The sequence below is a fragment of the Pithys albifrons genome, chromosome 22 (assembly GCF_047495875.1).
Source record: "Pithys albifrons albifrons isolate INPA30051 chromosome 22, PitAlb_v1, whole genome shotgun sequence".
NCBI classification, from domain to species: Eukaryota; Metazoa; Chordata; class Aves; order Passeriformes; family Thamnophilidae; genus Pithys; species Pithys albifrons.
Window position 1 is genome coordinate 5,171,908 of NC_092479.1, and position 16,771 is coordinate 5,188,678.

At 44.7% G+C, this 16,771-nt stretch overlaps 1 protein-coding gene across 2 annotated transcripts in view; it reads right to left on the reverse strand.

Moving 5' to 3' along the window:
• The window catches only part of PRDM16 (PR/SET domain 16), a 272,623-nt gene that overhangs the window by 94,756 nt on the left and 161,096 nt on the right, over positions 1-16,771 (reverse strand). The window lies entirely within an intron of this gene.

Genomic DNA, 16,771 nt, shown 5'->3' on the forward strand with positions numbered 1-16,771 from the left:
TGTTTGCAGTTGGTTCCTTCCAACCCACACCATTCTGGGATTCTGTGATTCCAGGAAATAAGGAAGGCAGGTAAGATTATCAACAACAGCCTGATCTGATACTACAGACTGCAGTCAGTGTCTGGCCTGAAGTACCAAAATCAGACACAGCCTGTCCATACTGCCCAAGCTTTATTTGGTAGGTTTGATTCACCCCCTGAATGCACAAGGATGAAATGTTTGCCTGAAAGGAGATTTTCCAGCCTCTCCTTTTACCATCTCTCCTGCCAGTCCCAACATCCTGAGCCAGGAAGGCACCATGGAGGACACCACTCACAGAGCAGATTTGAGAGATAAATTGACAATCTCATCCAGCTCAACAACCACCTCCCTTAACTCTTAACCTGCTCTGTGCAATGTGCCCTGTTCCATTGCCCTCTGCTCTATTTCTGACTGTGAAACACAGAGGAAACTCCTCCAAGGCTCTGCCCCCTTCAATGGCACCACCTCAAATTCTCAGAGCACAGGTCTTAATAAATAGATGAAAAAATGACTGTCAAAAGGCTTCTTGGTTAGATGAACCCAGAGATACTGTTAGTCAGCCACCAGAGTATATCAGAATATAAAGAAGATTAAAAGAAACTGTCACCACCTATTGCTAAAATTGTTTTCCACCTCCTGTTTCTGCCAGTCTGCCTGTCACTGATTCTTTGGAGGGAGTTATCTTGGAAAGAAAATCCTGCTCTTCCTTTTATTGGAGGGGAACCTCTTAGACACTCCCTCCCTTTTTATGGAACACATTCCTGCAGACATTCACCACAAAAGAGCACCAAGACCGCAACAGCAAAAGAGACTTTATTTGTGTCCTTGCCCTCAGCCCCATCCCCAGCTCATGTTTAGCATAACCACACATGTCAGGGCGTAAAGAATTCCTGGTGGCACGTCTGAGGTGGCATTTCCCCCACTCTGCCCTATGCCAGCACTTTTCAGGCTCTCCAAAGCAATGTATTAAGTGCCTTTTACTGCTCAGATAATTCCTTGAATTACTCTAAAGACCTTTCACTGCACTCCATACATTTATTATAAACTTGGTGTCTGAAGCCAAAACATTAATTGCATCTTCTAGAAAGGAAAAAAAACAATCTTGTTTAGTAATGTATTCATTAAGAGCCTGATTGACACAGCCAGAACCAGGGGTTTAAATTCAAGCCGTAGTGGAGGACGGAGCGCTGGGAGTTTCCAGCATCCAGCTCCAGTAATCTCACCTCTCTGTGGTTTATCTCTGCAAGTCGGATAATTTATCCTCCTCATGGCAAGACAAAAAGGAAACTTGGCAGAGGGGGCAAGACAAAAGTAGACATTTTGTAACTGCTAAGTGCTAACGTTTCTGAAGATAATTTTTTTGCAAAAGGTTTCTAAACAGCCCCTGTCAGCCAAGTTGTATTTTGTTATTTCAAAGTGACTGTGGGAGTCTAATCCAGTTCAAGCCCTTTGTAAATTTTAATGGAAATGCTCATACATAAAGGACAAAAAATGTTTAGCTGCTGTTAGATATTCAGGAAATCTAAATCTAATTTGCTCTCCTAATCAGCACTTCGATCTCAGCAGTGCCTGTTGTTTCTCTGTTTTCTCATTGCAATTTCAACTGCAGCATCTATTTTCTATCAAAATACAGTTCTGCATTGACAATTCTATACACAGCTCAAAATACAGCTTTAACCATGGGGGAAAAGGAGGATTTTCTTGCAAAACAAAATCATGGTAATGTTGCTTTGACTTAAAAGTGTGTGAAAGCACAGAATAAAAAAAATTAAAAAAGGATTACATCCATCAACAACCAAGTGGCCTTTTGTTGCTACACTTAGGGAGATGATAAACATCCTTATGCAGATCAAAACACAGTTTTCCTGAAGCAGGACCTTTTTCAGTGGAAACAGAGGAATGAGAGCTGATGGATCCTGCCCAGCAAAGGCAAGGACACCAGACCTGGGACAGAGCTCCCCCGAGGGGACATCACTGTGCCACCACTGGAAAGTCACACTTCTGACCAGCAGGTAGCAAGGACCAGGAGAAATTCTGGTAGAGAAATGTGAATGCTCGATGCTTAAATGGAGTCAAATACTCAGAGGTTGGAATTCAATGTGTTCCTGGTGCCAAAAGCCAGGCAGAAGCTCCCATGCCCACGGTGCAGAGAGAGTGAAGGGGCACAGAAGGACATGGCCCGTCAGTGTCAGGCACCGGAGTCTCGACCTAAAATCCTTTGCTGGAACTGCCTAATTCGAGTCTTCAGAAATTTTGGGCCTCACTAATTATGGATAATCCTACAAAAAAATGAAGCTCCTCGGGAACAAACAGAGGACCTCCTTCATCGTGCAGCCTGGAGGGTTAAGCAGACTGCAAGATGTATGGGAAGACATGGAATAAAGCAATTCCTCTCCATTCACTGTTTAAATACAGAACTAGCTTTAGTTAACACATTTTTTTCTAAAGTTTGCCAGCAACAGAGTGAACTTAGAGCAGTAGCTATAACATTATTAAAATTGCAATTTATTAAAATAATCCCACTACAGGAAAGCAAAGTATGAGACTACAGCAGAAGATGGGATTAAGGTTGGTTAAGTTTTAGTTTGGGTTAAGAGCTAGGATTTCACAGTAAAAAATCACAACTCTTAGAGGAAACAGAGGAGGAAGATAGATGAAGAACCCAAAGTAACTGGTACTCTGGGTTACCATATGCACAGAATTCCTCAAAAACCTCTTCAACAGACTCTGATAAATCCGTAATGTCAATTGAGATAAACAGTTCCCCAAACCAAACACTATTTATGAATTTACCTAAACTGCATTACCAGGCAATCACAGATCTGAACCTATTTCAGAGGCAATAATGGAATTAGATTTAAATCCAAGTTCAGTGCCTCTGATAAGTCTGTGCTCTCACTTTGCCCTGGGCAATATTGTGCCTCTTATTAAAGCCTTGTCCTGGTTCAGGGCTGGCTGAATCACTGCACAGGTATCAGTGGGGCTTAGCCAGACACTATTATCAAACCCAGTGTCCATGGAGAGCAGAGGAGGTTTCATTGTAGCATATAATGAGCAGGAGTGGGGCTGAGATGCAAATGTTTGTGCTGATTATCACACTGATCCCTGCATGTTTTAGCTGCAGCTGCTGCGAGATGGAGGAGAAAGGACCTGCAGAGACTCTCAGGTGCACCCCAGTGCTGGCTGTGCCATCCCAGTGCTGAGCCCTGGCCCTGAGCATCCACTGCCACAGCTGAGACAGGAAAAGGAATGAACCCAACTGAATACATGCTGGGGATTGCTGCAATTTACACAAAAATGTTTGGAACAGTGAAATAACTTAAGAAATGCTTTTGAATGTATCTGAAAAGATTATAGAATCATAGAATGGTTTGAGTTGGGAAGGACCTTAAAAATCACACAGTCCCACCCCTGCCATGGGGCAGGGACACCTTCCACTAGACCGGGTTTCTCCAAGCCCCATTCAACCTGGCCTTAGATGGTTCCAGGGATGGGGCAGACACAGCTTCTCTGGCCAACATGTGCCAGGGCCTGCCCACCCTCAAAGGGAGGAATTTCTTCCCAATATCTACTCTCAATCTCCCCTCTTCCAATCTGAAAAATTACAAAACTGTTTCTAAAAATATATAATTGATAAATTTAATGACTATCTTTCAACCCCTTATGTGAAACTATTTCCATATAATGGTGTGTAGGATCTTTCTTAAGTGGAACTCTGAAACTCTAGATTATACATTTACTGTCAACAGAAAACATTTAATTTTAAAAATTACAAACACCTTTGAAAAAAAATTATTCTTTCAAGCTGTCTCATGACCAGAAAGCTCTCCCCTGCCTTCAGCAAAGGGTGCACAATTATAGATCAAATTATTTAATACCAAGACTGGCGTTCCCAAAAGGCCCAGAAACCAACCCCCACCCAGGGTACTCATTGTGACACAGCAGAACTGCCAGGCTTTAAACCCCACTGTCTGACGAACAAACTCAGCACAAGTGTGAGGGAAATACTCCTTCTCTTCTCCATCCCTGTTATCATGAGAAAATGTCATATAAAGTAACTCTTGTTCGTGTCCTTTATCCTCAAATTTATAACTGTCTCCGACAGTGCAGTCAAGGGTGAAGGTTATTTGTGTCATACTTGCCAAGAAAGTGGCCCTTTCAACACTTAAGGAACACAGGCAAACTACAGATAAAGAAGCAGACAAAAAAGATTCTGTCTTTCCCAAGTATTATTTATCTCCTCTATGTTCTTTGTTTCCCTAATGGTGGAGATACCGGCCAGAGTAGGATTCACATACGTAAATCCTTGAACCCAAGTATGTAATTTAATTTTCCTTCATTTGAAACTAACATCAGATGGGGACACTGAGGGTCAGATTTGAAGCTCACCCTTCTGAAATGCTCTGGTGTTCTTTTTCCTAAGAAATATGTCTCAAATCGATAGTTAAAAAAATTGCTTGATAAAATTAGGGGTAAATCTTAAAGTTCCATATGGGAAGTTCAGTCAGGCAAATATTACTGTTTTTTTCCAATGTAGGTAAAGTTTGTCAATACAAAAGAGTTGTTATGATGACTCCCAGTGTAATGAACAAAGAATTTACAGACCCTGACTGTGTGCAGGGCACTTCCCATTCCCAGCCATGACCATCCAAAGCCAGCACCAGCCTCAGGGAATCACTGGCACTAGGCACTGAACACCTTCAGCTGGTTACCCTGGATCATCTCCTGGTTCTCACCCCTTTGTGAGTCCTGTGCCAGCCCCATATGGATGGAGGGATGGGCAGAAGTCCCACGGTGCTCATGGAGGAGCAACAGGAGCTCATCCTCAGGCTTACAACTGATCTCTTTCACAGAATCACACAATAGGTTGGGTTGGAAGGGACCTTAAAGCTCATCTCACTCCACCTGCCAAGGTCAGGGACACCTTCCACCAGCCCAGGTTGCTCCAAGCCCCATCCAGCCTCGGCTTGGACACTTCCAGGGATGAGGCAGCCACACCTTCTCTGGGCAATCTGTGCCAGGGCCTCAACCGCATCACAAGGAAGGATTTCTTCACAATATCCCATCTAACCCTGCCCCCTGGCAGTGGGAAGCCATTCCCCCTTGTCCTGTCACTTCAGCTCCTTGTCCAAAGTTTCTCTTCAGCTCTCCTGGAGCCCCTTTAGGCACTGGAAGGTGCTTGAAGGTCACCTCGAAGCCTTCTCCTCTCCAGGTGATCTGCCCCAGCTCTCCCAGCCTGACTCTGTAGCAGAGGCCCTCCAGAGATGTTTCACTCTGCAGATTCTCTGGCACAACAACGCATTTACACAAAGATTAGATCATTTTCCCTCTCATGCCACAGCAGTTTATGAAGTGGTCCTGGCTCTGGGAGAGGGTGGGATGCGGGATGGTGGTGCCGGTTCAGGAGTGGTGTCCCTGCGCCCAGCGGGGGCCAGGCCCTCTCCTAATAACACTGGTAAGACAGTTAATAAGGCTCCCGATGAATGATTAGGATGGATTTCTGCACTGCTAATTTCCGTAACTATCACTCTCTGAAAGACAGCTCCAGGGATTTCGGGCCCGGGGTGCCCCTGTCTCCCGGAACACAGAGCCGCATTATCCGCCGCGGCTCCGATCGCCGGATCCCCTTTCACTGACCTAATGTGCTCTGCACTTTAAAATGATACAATATTTTGAAACATGCAACTACTTTACTGATACCATCTGTGCCTAAAAGCCTCGGTGCAGCTCCAACAATGCCTCGGATCCCGTGCTTTGGGAGGTAACACAAAGCCCTGGCATGTGCGTGATGCTTTTTTGTCTGTGGCTTTGAGCCTTCAGGTGGGGATCTGCTTCCATGAGGAGAGCAGGTCCTTCCTCCCACATTGAACACATTCCCTCAGCCTCTGGAGTGGGATTGTTGCCCTGTGGCTGCCACAGAGGGTGTTGTGTCCCACTGTCACACTCTGCCAACACCAACCCCCTTCTACCCACCCTTGGCACAAGGGACTTGTGCCCTGTTGGTTCTGAAGTGACACAGAGGAGTCCTGGGCTGTCCTCAGCATCACCCACACACCCAAACGATGAGCAAAGCATCAGGGATGTCTGGGTAATGAAATTCTTCACAGTGCAGAGGGACCTGTCAGGACAAACTCCATCTCTCTACTGATACCTATACATACAGACACTGTCACTCAGCTCTGACTTGAGGAGAACCAAAGCTGAACCTGTCCCATAAATTTCCCTTTTTAAGATCTTTCCTGCATAACTGACCTCTTCGAAGCAGAATTCTCTCTAGTGGTCATTGGCCCCAGAATTATTATTAGAAACCAGACAAACCAACTAAAAATCCCCCCAAAGCCAATGACTGTATTAATTATTCAAACTGCTACAGCTTGGTTTAACCAGCCCTTCTGAATCTCAGGAAGAATTCAAGATTAAAGCACCAAGTCAGACTTGAAGGGGTATTTATACACATAGATGACACCATGTGCAAGCTACCCATGTATTATATTAAACAAAGTATATTTTCATATCTTAATTATGGCTATTTTCATACTCTGAACTGGGATATGGAAGTGAAAATACCTGAAAGCTTGAGACAATGTCCAAGTTTCTGTCAGAACGGAATGTAATTAGTGCAAATTAAGCAGCATCCTGAAAAGAAGGAGGTCAGGGAGAACTGGCAGGGTCGAACTGGGTCATTACAAAGCATTTTTATAGCCAGGCAAGCAGGAGGGATTCTGAGTTACCTAGTGCTGCTGAGGCTGAACTCTGTCTGCATCCCAGACCTTCTGGGGAGAAATTCCTCCTGAAAAGCTCCTACAAAAGCAATGGGACACAGAGAACATCATTCTCCCAAGCCCATGTGGAATCTCTGGGAGGCCTGCCCAGATGCAGAAGCTGCACTTGCTGGACTGGTGACTGTTTTGGAGGCAACTGAGCTAATTTTGACATGTGACGCTGAAAAGGCCCTTCATAGTGGATAATCTCCCTGGTTGTTTTCTGTAGAAGAGCACAAACAGCAGGCTCTGCTCACAGAGCAATGACAACTTCTGTAAATTATTTCTTTCTTACTGAAATTTTGCATCTCAAAAAAGTTGCAGAGTGGGAGGGATGGAGATGAGGAAGACAACTCTGAGCAGGTCACTCTCTGGTGTAGAGAAGCTTTCCATGCCTTTCCACCCAGCAGCTGCTCAGACCAAGATCTCAGTTATAAAGACTTTTTCTTGGGTCTGACAAAACACTAAAAACCCCTCCAGCATGACAACAAAAAATAAATATCAAAAGAACATTTGAAGAGCTCAATAAATTGATCATATTCTGCTGAACCTTCACCCACGTAACGATAGTACCATTTAAATGCTAATGTCATTTTTAAAAAAGTCAATTACAGGAGTTTTAAAGTAATGGAGTCAGCAGTCTTGATGTAAATCTGTTATATTAATCTGCTCCATACAATGTATCCATGGGCACTGATGCATTCACCCCCTTTTCCCTGGAGGGAATGTTCCCTCGCAGTGGTACCAGTAATTGAATCAAGTTGATACAGACACCAAAAATATTGTAAGTCTTGTAGGTAATGAAAAGCATATGTTGATAAAGCCAGTTGCTGCAATTTTGGATAGAAGAGCACTGACATTTGGGAAGTTCAAAATTAGAATTAACCCCTTGATGATTAAGTGACCTGAAATTGTCTCTACAAACTCTGCTCGTTTCACTGAGAAAACCTGCTTGAAATCTGCCATGAGAGAGCTGAGATCCTTTACCTCCCATTTTCCTGCTTATCCCCAGTTAAACTCACTTCCATAAATATTTTTTCAGGTTTTTTTTTTTCAAACTGGTTCAGACAAAACATAAGAGGATTGGAAAACAAGCATTCTCAGGTTCAAATTTATTTCTGAACCTTTTCTCAGTCCTAAGAAAGCTGGAATGTCACAGCAAAAGAAATGTTTGGATTGTGCTCCTTATGCAGGCAAATGGATGCAGCAGAAATCTCCAGGTGCCGGTCCCTACTCAGCAAACTTTGGGAGCAGTTCTAAACTGGACAGAATCACAGAATCATAGAATCCTCAAATCATTCAGGCTGGAAAAGATCTCCAAGATAAAGACCAACCTTTGACTGATTTCTAATGGTCTGTAACACCCAGTACACACAAATGGTGTTTAAATTCATTAAATAAACCCAAACCAGAACAAATACAAATATATCATTGGAAGATAGACTTTTAGTTGTGAACAAACTTGGATAAAGCCCAAAATTTTTCAGTTCCTGAGTCTATAATGAACCATTGGAGTTATTATTGTGGTGGGGTTCAAATGGATCCATGGATGCACAGCCTTCCCTACTCCCACAACTCATAGAAGCTGAAGTGTGCCTCATATTAACAGGGTTAATTTTGATTTAGGCAAACAGGAGGTAATGAACATTAGGAGAGAGGCTGAACTCCCTGACTGAAGTAGAATTACAAATCCCTACACATACCTGTACGTTTGCCCACATGCAAAGATGTAGCATCATTTATGACAGAAGATAAAACCTTTTGAGAACTTCCAGACAGTAAGAGCTATCAAAAATAAAAGACTAAACAAACATATTTTTGCAAGTAGTAATAACAAGAGAATTGCATTCAACTCTGCTCTGAGACAGAAAGAGAACTTCCAGATAAAATGATCATGGAATACATTCAACTTGTCACATAAACACAGGGCTGGTTTTGCTGTTAAGAAGGGCCTGATTAATGTTCATCAGGATTTTCCTGCTTCTGTCTTTTGTGAATTGATTCTAGAATGTAGGTCTAATAAAATTTCAGCAGATGTCACATACATGCCCTAGAAATATTTCCAGTGCCATCATAAATCCACACAATTTGGAAAGGGCACTCACAGTGATTTTGTAAACTCAGGGCCTCCCTCTGCTGTGGTTCAGGGGTTAAAGGGATCCACGAATATTAAACAAGGTTCAAGTTAACCACAAAATTCAGAACATGTCCAACAGCGTGTCAACATTCTCCAAGCCTGGAACGCCTCCCAAAACACTACAGGCTTGACTCTCTCTGAAATCAGTGCAGAATTTCAGAGTTTTGTTACTACCACAGCACCCGATATGTGTATCCCAGCCCTTCCCTCTGCATTCCCATTCTGTACGGAGCAAAGGGAGAAGGGGGCTGGAATCTCCTGGTCTGGCTCCCACTGCAGGGCACACCAATGCCATGGTGCTGTCCCTCCCCTGGGAGACACCTCAGTGTAATCAGGAATATGGGATCATCCAACAAAGCCAGAAACTCCCTGACAGCAGCGCTGTCAAACTCCTCGCGCTGGGATGTGACAAGTGGGATTTTTAAAACAGTGTTTGGAATAATTGAATAAACAGATTTACAAGGCAACATTTCCCTGCTTCCATAGAAAACTTCCACTTAAATCTTTTGCTGTTTGGGCAAAATTGAAAATCTCCCTTCTGGCACAAAACAGAAATACTTGAGTCCTAAAAGCATCGTAGGGTTTTTTTGGTAGGAGGTTATTTGAATGTTTTGTTTTTAAATGTGGATAAATGAACTCCAAAACTGTATCTCATTCCTAACAAATCTCCCCACACAACTCCACTAGCAATGCGCTCGAAGTCGTGTATCCAGGAAAAGTTTATTTTATTGGAGTAATAATAGCCAGAAAAGTGCTGTCATTTTTGGTGTAGTGTTCACAGATCCACTATTAGGAGAAGAACCACAACTCTTAAGGCCTTTGATAGCGACATAAACCCCTACATGGTTCCTTTGAAACCAAACCCTCCTGGAAGTTGCCACTTTGGAGGAAAAAAGGAAGAAAATTCTTCTTCCATTTAGAGCGATGGGAAAGGGGACGACTCTTCCAATAAAAGAAATACCTGAAAGAAAGACTGGAATTCATCGGTTAATAACAGTGCCTCTGACCAGAGCGGGGAAAATAAGTAAAAACCATGGGTTACTCCCTATTCCAGAGGCAGGAACAGAACGGTGGGATTAAAGCAGCTCCGCAGCAGCGTCGAGAGGGGGCGGCCTCGCCCAGGCGGAGCCGGACCGGGGGGTTAGCGGGGGGAAAACGGGGGGACAACGGGATGGATAACTGGGAATGATGGAGAGAATACCAGGGGATGGGTTACGGAGGGACAAGGGGAGTACAACGGGGATAACGGGGCGGGATAAGGGGTGAATGGCATAGGGGTAGTGGGGTGGATAACGGGGGAGGTAACGGGAGGGATGACGGACCCAGGAGCCGCGGGGACGCTGCTGCGCTGTGCAGAGGGAAGGGGGAAACCAGGAGCGGGGGAAGCCGCCCCTCGGCAGCGTGGCCCAACCCGCCGGTCGCGGTCGCCGCCGGTTCGTCTCCTCCGGTGTTCCAGGAGAAGCGCGGGCACACGAGAGCAGGAGCTACGCGCGGGATTGGGGGGTCTAACCTGAGAATTTATGGGAATTTATGGAAATTATTTTATAATTCTATAATATTAGGTTTTATTCTAATTTATGGAAAGATGCTCCCTGTCTTCTGCATCCATGTGAGTCCCCTATCCTGCACACACACTGAGATCCACTTGGATCGTCACAGCACAGGGGCTGTGTGCATTTAGAAATAGTTTTACTTAATCCTAGAATGAAACTTCTGTATCCTGACTTGTTCCTCCAGGAATGCCGAAGTCCAAGCTGGTTTGCTGCCCATCAGCCAGAGCAGCACCCATGGCACTGGGCACAGAGATGCTCTGCAAGGGCAGGCCTTCCCAAGGGTTTCCCCTTCCAAGGAGCTGGGCAGGTGTGGGCAGGGCTGGGGGTCACACCAACGAACCCCAGGCCTGCAGGACACCTCACCCTGTCCTTCCACTTCTATCCCTGCACTGTCCTTGAACAGCAATTAAGGAAATCCCACCTTTTTAATGAATCTTTCACAAGGGCAGTTCAGACCTAACAAAACCAATTTCAAACAGTGTTCAGAGACAATGAACGCCAAACCTTTTCAGAAGAAATGGGATGCAATGGGTTGAAGGGGTGACACACTCCACAGCCTTCCCCAGCCCCTGGTTAGAGCAATACCTCCCTCCCTGCACACAAACAACGGCCAAACTGAGGCACTGGCTGCAAGAAGAAGGAAAGGAACAGCCTGAAATCAGGCAAATTCAGGCTGGGAGTAGAGACTTTATGTTTCTTTATAATTTTTTAAATTCTTTTAAATTTGTTTGTAAAGTAACAAGTGAAACCAAATGCAGACTGAGCCCTCCTGCAACCTGGTGTATCTTGATGGACTTGATGGCCTTGGAGGTCTCTTCCAAAGTACGTGACTCCATGATCTTCTACCCCAGATCTGCACTAGCTGGAAATGGTTTTCCAGCCATTCTATGTGTTTTGCCTGGCACAGCAACATTCATCTTTCAGCAGCAGAAACCACCTTTTAACTGGGAGTTAAGAAATTAGGAAATCAGACCTGTGCAAAGGCGTGACTACTTAAATCTTTCCAACTCAAAGAAAACAAAAAACCAGAGGAGTCATCCTGAATTCTTACCCCAGCCTTATCCCAAATAAACTTAAGATTTAAAAAGAATTTGGTCTTGAGTTTTGAGGTTTACACTTTTAATTTTCTTGTTTTATTTTCTTGTTTTGATGGAAAACCAAGGGCACTAAAATATTTTTAAAATACCTCTATAGGTCAGAGTGGAGAAAAGGTGGTAAGCAGGAGGGACATCCCTGTGCCAGGACAGACTCTCACACAGACAGGGCTGTGCAGTCCTCCCCTGAGTGCCATGTTCCACTGGCTGATGCTCAGGTCTTTTACACCACTGCAACACTTACTAAGTAACTTAGAACCAACCTGCAATTACTTTGCTGTAAATTAGTACTTTTGGTGGCTTTCAGTGGCTCCACATGCAAACACAGCCAAAGAAATGTGGGAAGAACACCCAGTCCTGTGGTGGTTTTGTCAGCATCATGTGCACTGGCTCTTGTGGAAATGCTTCCTCTTGAGACAGATACTGTATTAAGAAACACAATCCCACTGAAATCCATGTGAAAACTCCTCCTTGCTTTGCTTGGGACACAATTCTGCACCTGAAGTTTTGGATCTAACTATATCAAGCCCTTCAGCACCATGTCACTAATGCAAGTGCAGCAACAGGGATTGGTAGTTATTTAAAATGAAATTATTTGTAGCTGTTTCTAGAGGACCAAGTGCTCTGAGTTACCTTACAAATGTGAGGATCTTTTAACTCGTCTCATCAAAAAATTGAACTCCTCTCATCTTCCAATTGAAACTTGGACATACATGCTCATAGGAGCACATTTTCCAGTTAGAAAATTTAGAAAACAAATGGTTCAGACATTTTTATAGGCACAAAAATGAAAGCCAAGTTGCTTAGTGGTTTCAGATGCTTTTTATTTGCAAATCAGAAAGGGCTTCATTTATAAATTGAAATTGTACTGGCTGCTAATCCTGAAGGCAGACTCAGGCCTTTGGCTCTGCTTGGAGAAGTAGAAAAAGTGCATTTTAAAGACAAATTATTTCATTTGGACCAATGAGTACTGTGGTTGGACAGGACATTTATTTTATAGCAAAACTCATATAAAGTGTTTTAGACTGGCGTTCCATCGATTTAAGGGCATTGCCCTGTGGAGACACAGCACTCCATGGTGAACCAGCACCACAGCCCTGATCACAAACATGCAACTTGGGAATTTCAGGGAAAATCACTATTCCTGGTATAGCAGGGAGTTCTGGGAGCACTAGCCTCTTTACACAAGGTGCTGCACCTCCGAGATCTTTGTCCAGCCTTTGACTGAACCCCACCTTGTCAGGACACCAGTTCCTCATTTCTTCTGTACTTAATTTCCCTCATCCTGATGTGCTCACTGCAAGACAAGTCTGTTATACCTGCTGAGCTCAGCTCACTCATTGCTTATCCTGTAGAGTGTGAAAACCAGCCAAGTAGCCAAATGACAAAAAAAACAGGTACTGTCTCAAGGAATTAGTAAGTTGAGTGAAGCAAGACATAAAAGAAACAGGGACAAGAGTGAGGGGGAAGAGCTGAACCAGCCATCCCAGTACACCATCATTTTGCTGTTTCCTTCCCAAGTTCAACACGTACAGCTTCATGATGGGATACACCTGGTAGATTCCCAGGGATCAAGGTGAACTCACAGACTGAACTGTTGATTAGAGAAAATTCCAGTGTGTGCAGGGATGAAGGCAGCACAAAACCAATGGCAGCTGGGAAATGATAGGCAAAACTTAAACCTTCCCTAGTGAACAGTTTAATAGCTGCATGAAACACACAGAAAACACTTGCTCCAGTTTTTGGTGGGTTCCCCAATCCAATCCAAGCCAGAATGTATTTGTCTGAGCACCATCCTACTAATTCTCTGAAATAATTACTGGTGCTCTCTCTGGTCTATGGCCTGTACAATCCAATCTCATCCTCCTTTACATTCTGTTTAACTGATGGAAAGGAAAATCCCTGGTGCTGGAGGGCTGCTGCCCCTCCGCTTCCCTCGCCGAGCTCCTGGCTCGTTATCGCGCCCGGGCAGCCCTAGGCGCTGTCTCCTGCCATTGTTCCTGCTAAAGTCACAGTTCTTTTTTTTCAGGGGGAAGGTGGTGTTGTTGTTTTGTAATTTATAGCAAAATAATAATGATTTCTTATAACAGAAACTGTTCTGTTACTGCAGAGTCCTTATTTAGCTGCATTTGAAGAGCTGAGCAAAAGCTGTTCGGTTGCTCATGAGCAGGAGCGGATCGAATGATGCAGCTTCTTTTCCTAACACCTTCCACATGCCACATATCAGTCCTTAACTTCCTATAAATGATAAGTAGCATTCATTTTGATTATTCACTGTTGTTTTGGGGGTTGGTAGGCGATAGGCTTCTCTCTCAGTCTCTCACCTCCTCCCCAAACTGTCTGCAGCTCCTCCATGCCAACCCTGCCAGCAGGACCAGGGGGTTTCCTGCTCAGTGTGGAGCACAAACATGAAGCTGATGTGTTCCAAGCCCTCACCACAATGGTTACCACCATCAGGGATTACAGACAGTTGCCTGTCAGATGCCTCATAGATCCAGTTCAGTGTTTGGAAGTGGCAGCCATGCCAGGGAGGTCACCAGGGAGCACTGAGCATCCTCTGTGCCAGCATCACAGAGCCTGATGTGTATTTTTAACACCTAAAATATTCGTCCTGAAATTTCATTTCCCTGTTTGCAGAGGATTCCCTTTCCTACTCCAGGCCCTCCCAGAAACAGATAAGATTTTAGCCATGTTCCCTCAAGCACCAAGTGCCCACTCACTGCTCCCTGCCAAGAACAGGCTGCTTTACTTTCTGGTTTTCCTCTGCTGTTTCGGGGAAAAATCCCCATTTGGGCCTCATCTCTGTTGGACAATCCCCTCCCAAGGCCATCCTCAGAGCAGGCATCCCCCAGGAGGGGCTGGGACTGGAAGAGTGTGTGCTGGCTCTCTGTGAACACAGAGCACCCCAATGTTCCCCGCTCCCAACCACAGCCCTGGGGAACACTGTCCCCCCTTATTCTCCACATGCCCATGACCTCCTGTCAGCTCAATATTCCTGTTCTTTCCAACTGCTTTGATCTGACCACATTAACCAAAAAAAACAACCACTTCTTGGGGGCCTCGACCTCAGACTGCGTCAGGATCACAGAACCAGGTTTGATTTGCTTCCATATCCCACAAACCTGCAGAGATCAGGAGCTGCCTCCACACCCCAAAGGGCTTTGGGCACCTAAGCCAGAGCAGCACCACCCTGGTGCAGCCAGACACTGCCTGGGGATGCATGGAAAAGCTTCCCTCTCACCCCGAGCCTTTCAAAGCACCCAAGCAAAAGTTCCCAGCATGGCTTATTTATTTTTAAAACACTTCCTAGCCCACAAGTAGCTGCACTTGGTGAAAATTGTATTTTGAGGATTTAAAAGCAGCTTGTCTGAGAATTTTCCAGCTTACAGCCATCTCCAAGGATGCTTTAAAAATTCAGGTAAACAAGGGACTGAAGAAGAACTCTTGATTCAACCTAAGAAAACCTGAACTGTTTTTTTATCATTCAAAAAATCTGAATATTTTTTAAATCCTTGAAAGTGCAGTAATGGACTAAATAGTTTATTAACGATTTTGCTTTTATGCTGTTTTCTTAGAACCACGTCTGATTTCTGCAGATATCAAAGTGCCAAGGTAACATAAAAATCTGGTCATGAGGTACTTTGTGTTCACTTCTAACTACAGAGGACAAGTACTTTGACAGGTCTGGAGTGTTTGCAACCTCTGGTGTTTCAAAATCAGAGTTCTGGGAGCGGGTTCTTGGGCTGAAAGCTGGTGGTATGGCATTTACAGCCTTATTTTTAAAAACATTTCAGATGTGAGCACTGCCTTGGCAGAAGCCTCCACTGTCTGTTCCACTTAACAAACTAGCTGTAAAGATTTTGTGCAAAAATACAAAATCCATCACTCCACAAATACCTGGGCAATGCTTTATTCCAGGGGCTCCTTCCCATACCTGTGGTGTTTTTTTCCCCCTCACAGTTGAGTGTCCAAAGCCACAGAACAACCCATGAATCTCACAGGATTCTTGTAATGGCTTTTAAACCCTACATTGTGGGCTGTTTATGGCGCAGTTGCATTTGCTTTAGAGATTTGTTTTAATGCTGTTGGTGTTATTTAGAGAGATATTAAATTCAAACAGCTTTATGGTTGCTAATAAACATCTATTACCATTACAGACATTCTGATATAAAAGCCTCATACAGGTGCTTTCTCTCAACTATGCAGATTTGATTGATTAGGCCACAGTAGTTTATTTTACACTTCACTGGTCACTAAATCTATCGTTAAGATTAAAAATTGCAGTTTGTGCAGTCTGGGAATAACTTCACATTTAAGCTGTAAAATAAACGTCACTTTACCAAAATTCTGGGGGGGGGGAAAAACACAACACACAGAGGAGGTTAAAAGAAGAAAACTTTTGTAATCTTTATTCAGCTCTTCAGAAGATGAATTTCATAGAGTCATAGAATGATTTGGGTTGGAAGGGACCTTAAAGCTCATCCAGTCCCATCCCCTGCCATCCCACTAGCCCATATTGCTCCAAGCCCAATCCAACCCAGCCTTGGACACTTCCAGGGATGGGGCAGCCACAGCTTCTTTGGGCAACCTGTGCCAGGGTTCCTGACCCTCACAGGAAAGGATTTCTTCCCCATATCCAATCCAAACCCACTCTCTTGTCAGTTTGAAGCCATTGCCCCTTGTCCTGCCTCTCCAGGCTCCTGTGAATAGTCTCTCCCCATGTCTCCTGTCAGCTCCCTTCAGGTACTGGAAGGCCACAATTAGGTCACCCTGGAGTCTTTCTCTTCTCCAGGCTGAACATTCCCAGATCCCTCAGTCTTTCCTCATGGCAGAGCTGCTCCATCCCATGCAAACACTGTAAAAATCCCGGGCACACAAAACCGTAAGCAAGACAAGTCTGCTCCAATCAGGATTCTGGACAGCCCAGAGCCCCATCACCTCATGGCACAGGAGAGGCCCCTCAGCATTCCCTGTGGAGCAGCTCTGACCTGCTGCTGTTTGGAGCAGGACCATCCAGCCATGGATCCCATGTGCAGCTGCCGGAGCAGAGCTTAGGAGAGGAAGTTGGCCGACTTTAGGCGTGACATTTACACTAACAATTCTGCTTCCAGTGCAGTGTCATTTGTTACTGTCTCCTGCATTAGCTACTCCACGGTGCCCACTGGCCCCGAGTCCATCCCCCCGTGGAGCCCAGCCTGCCGAGCT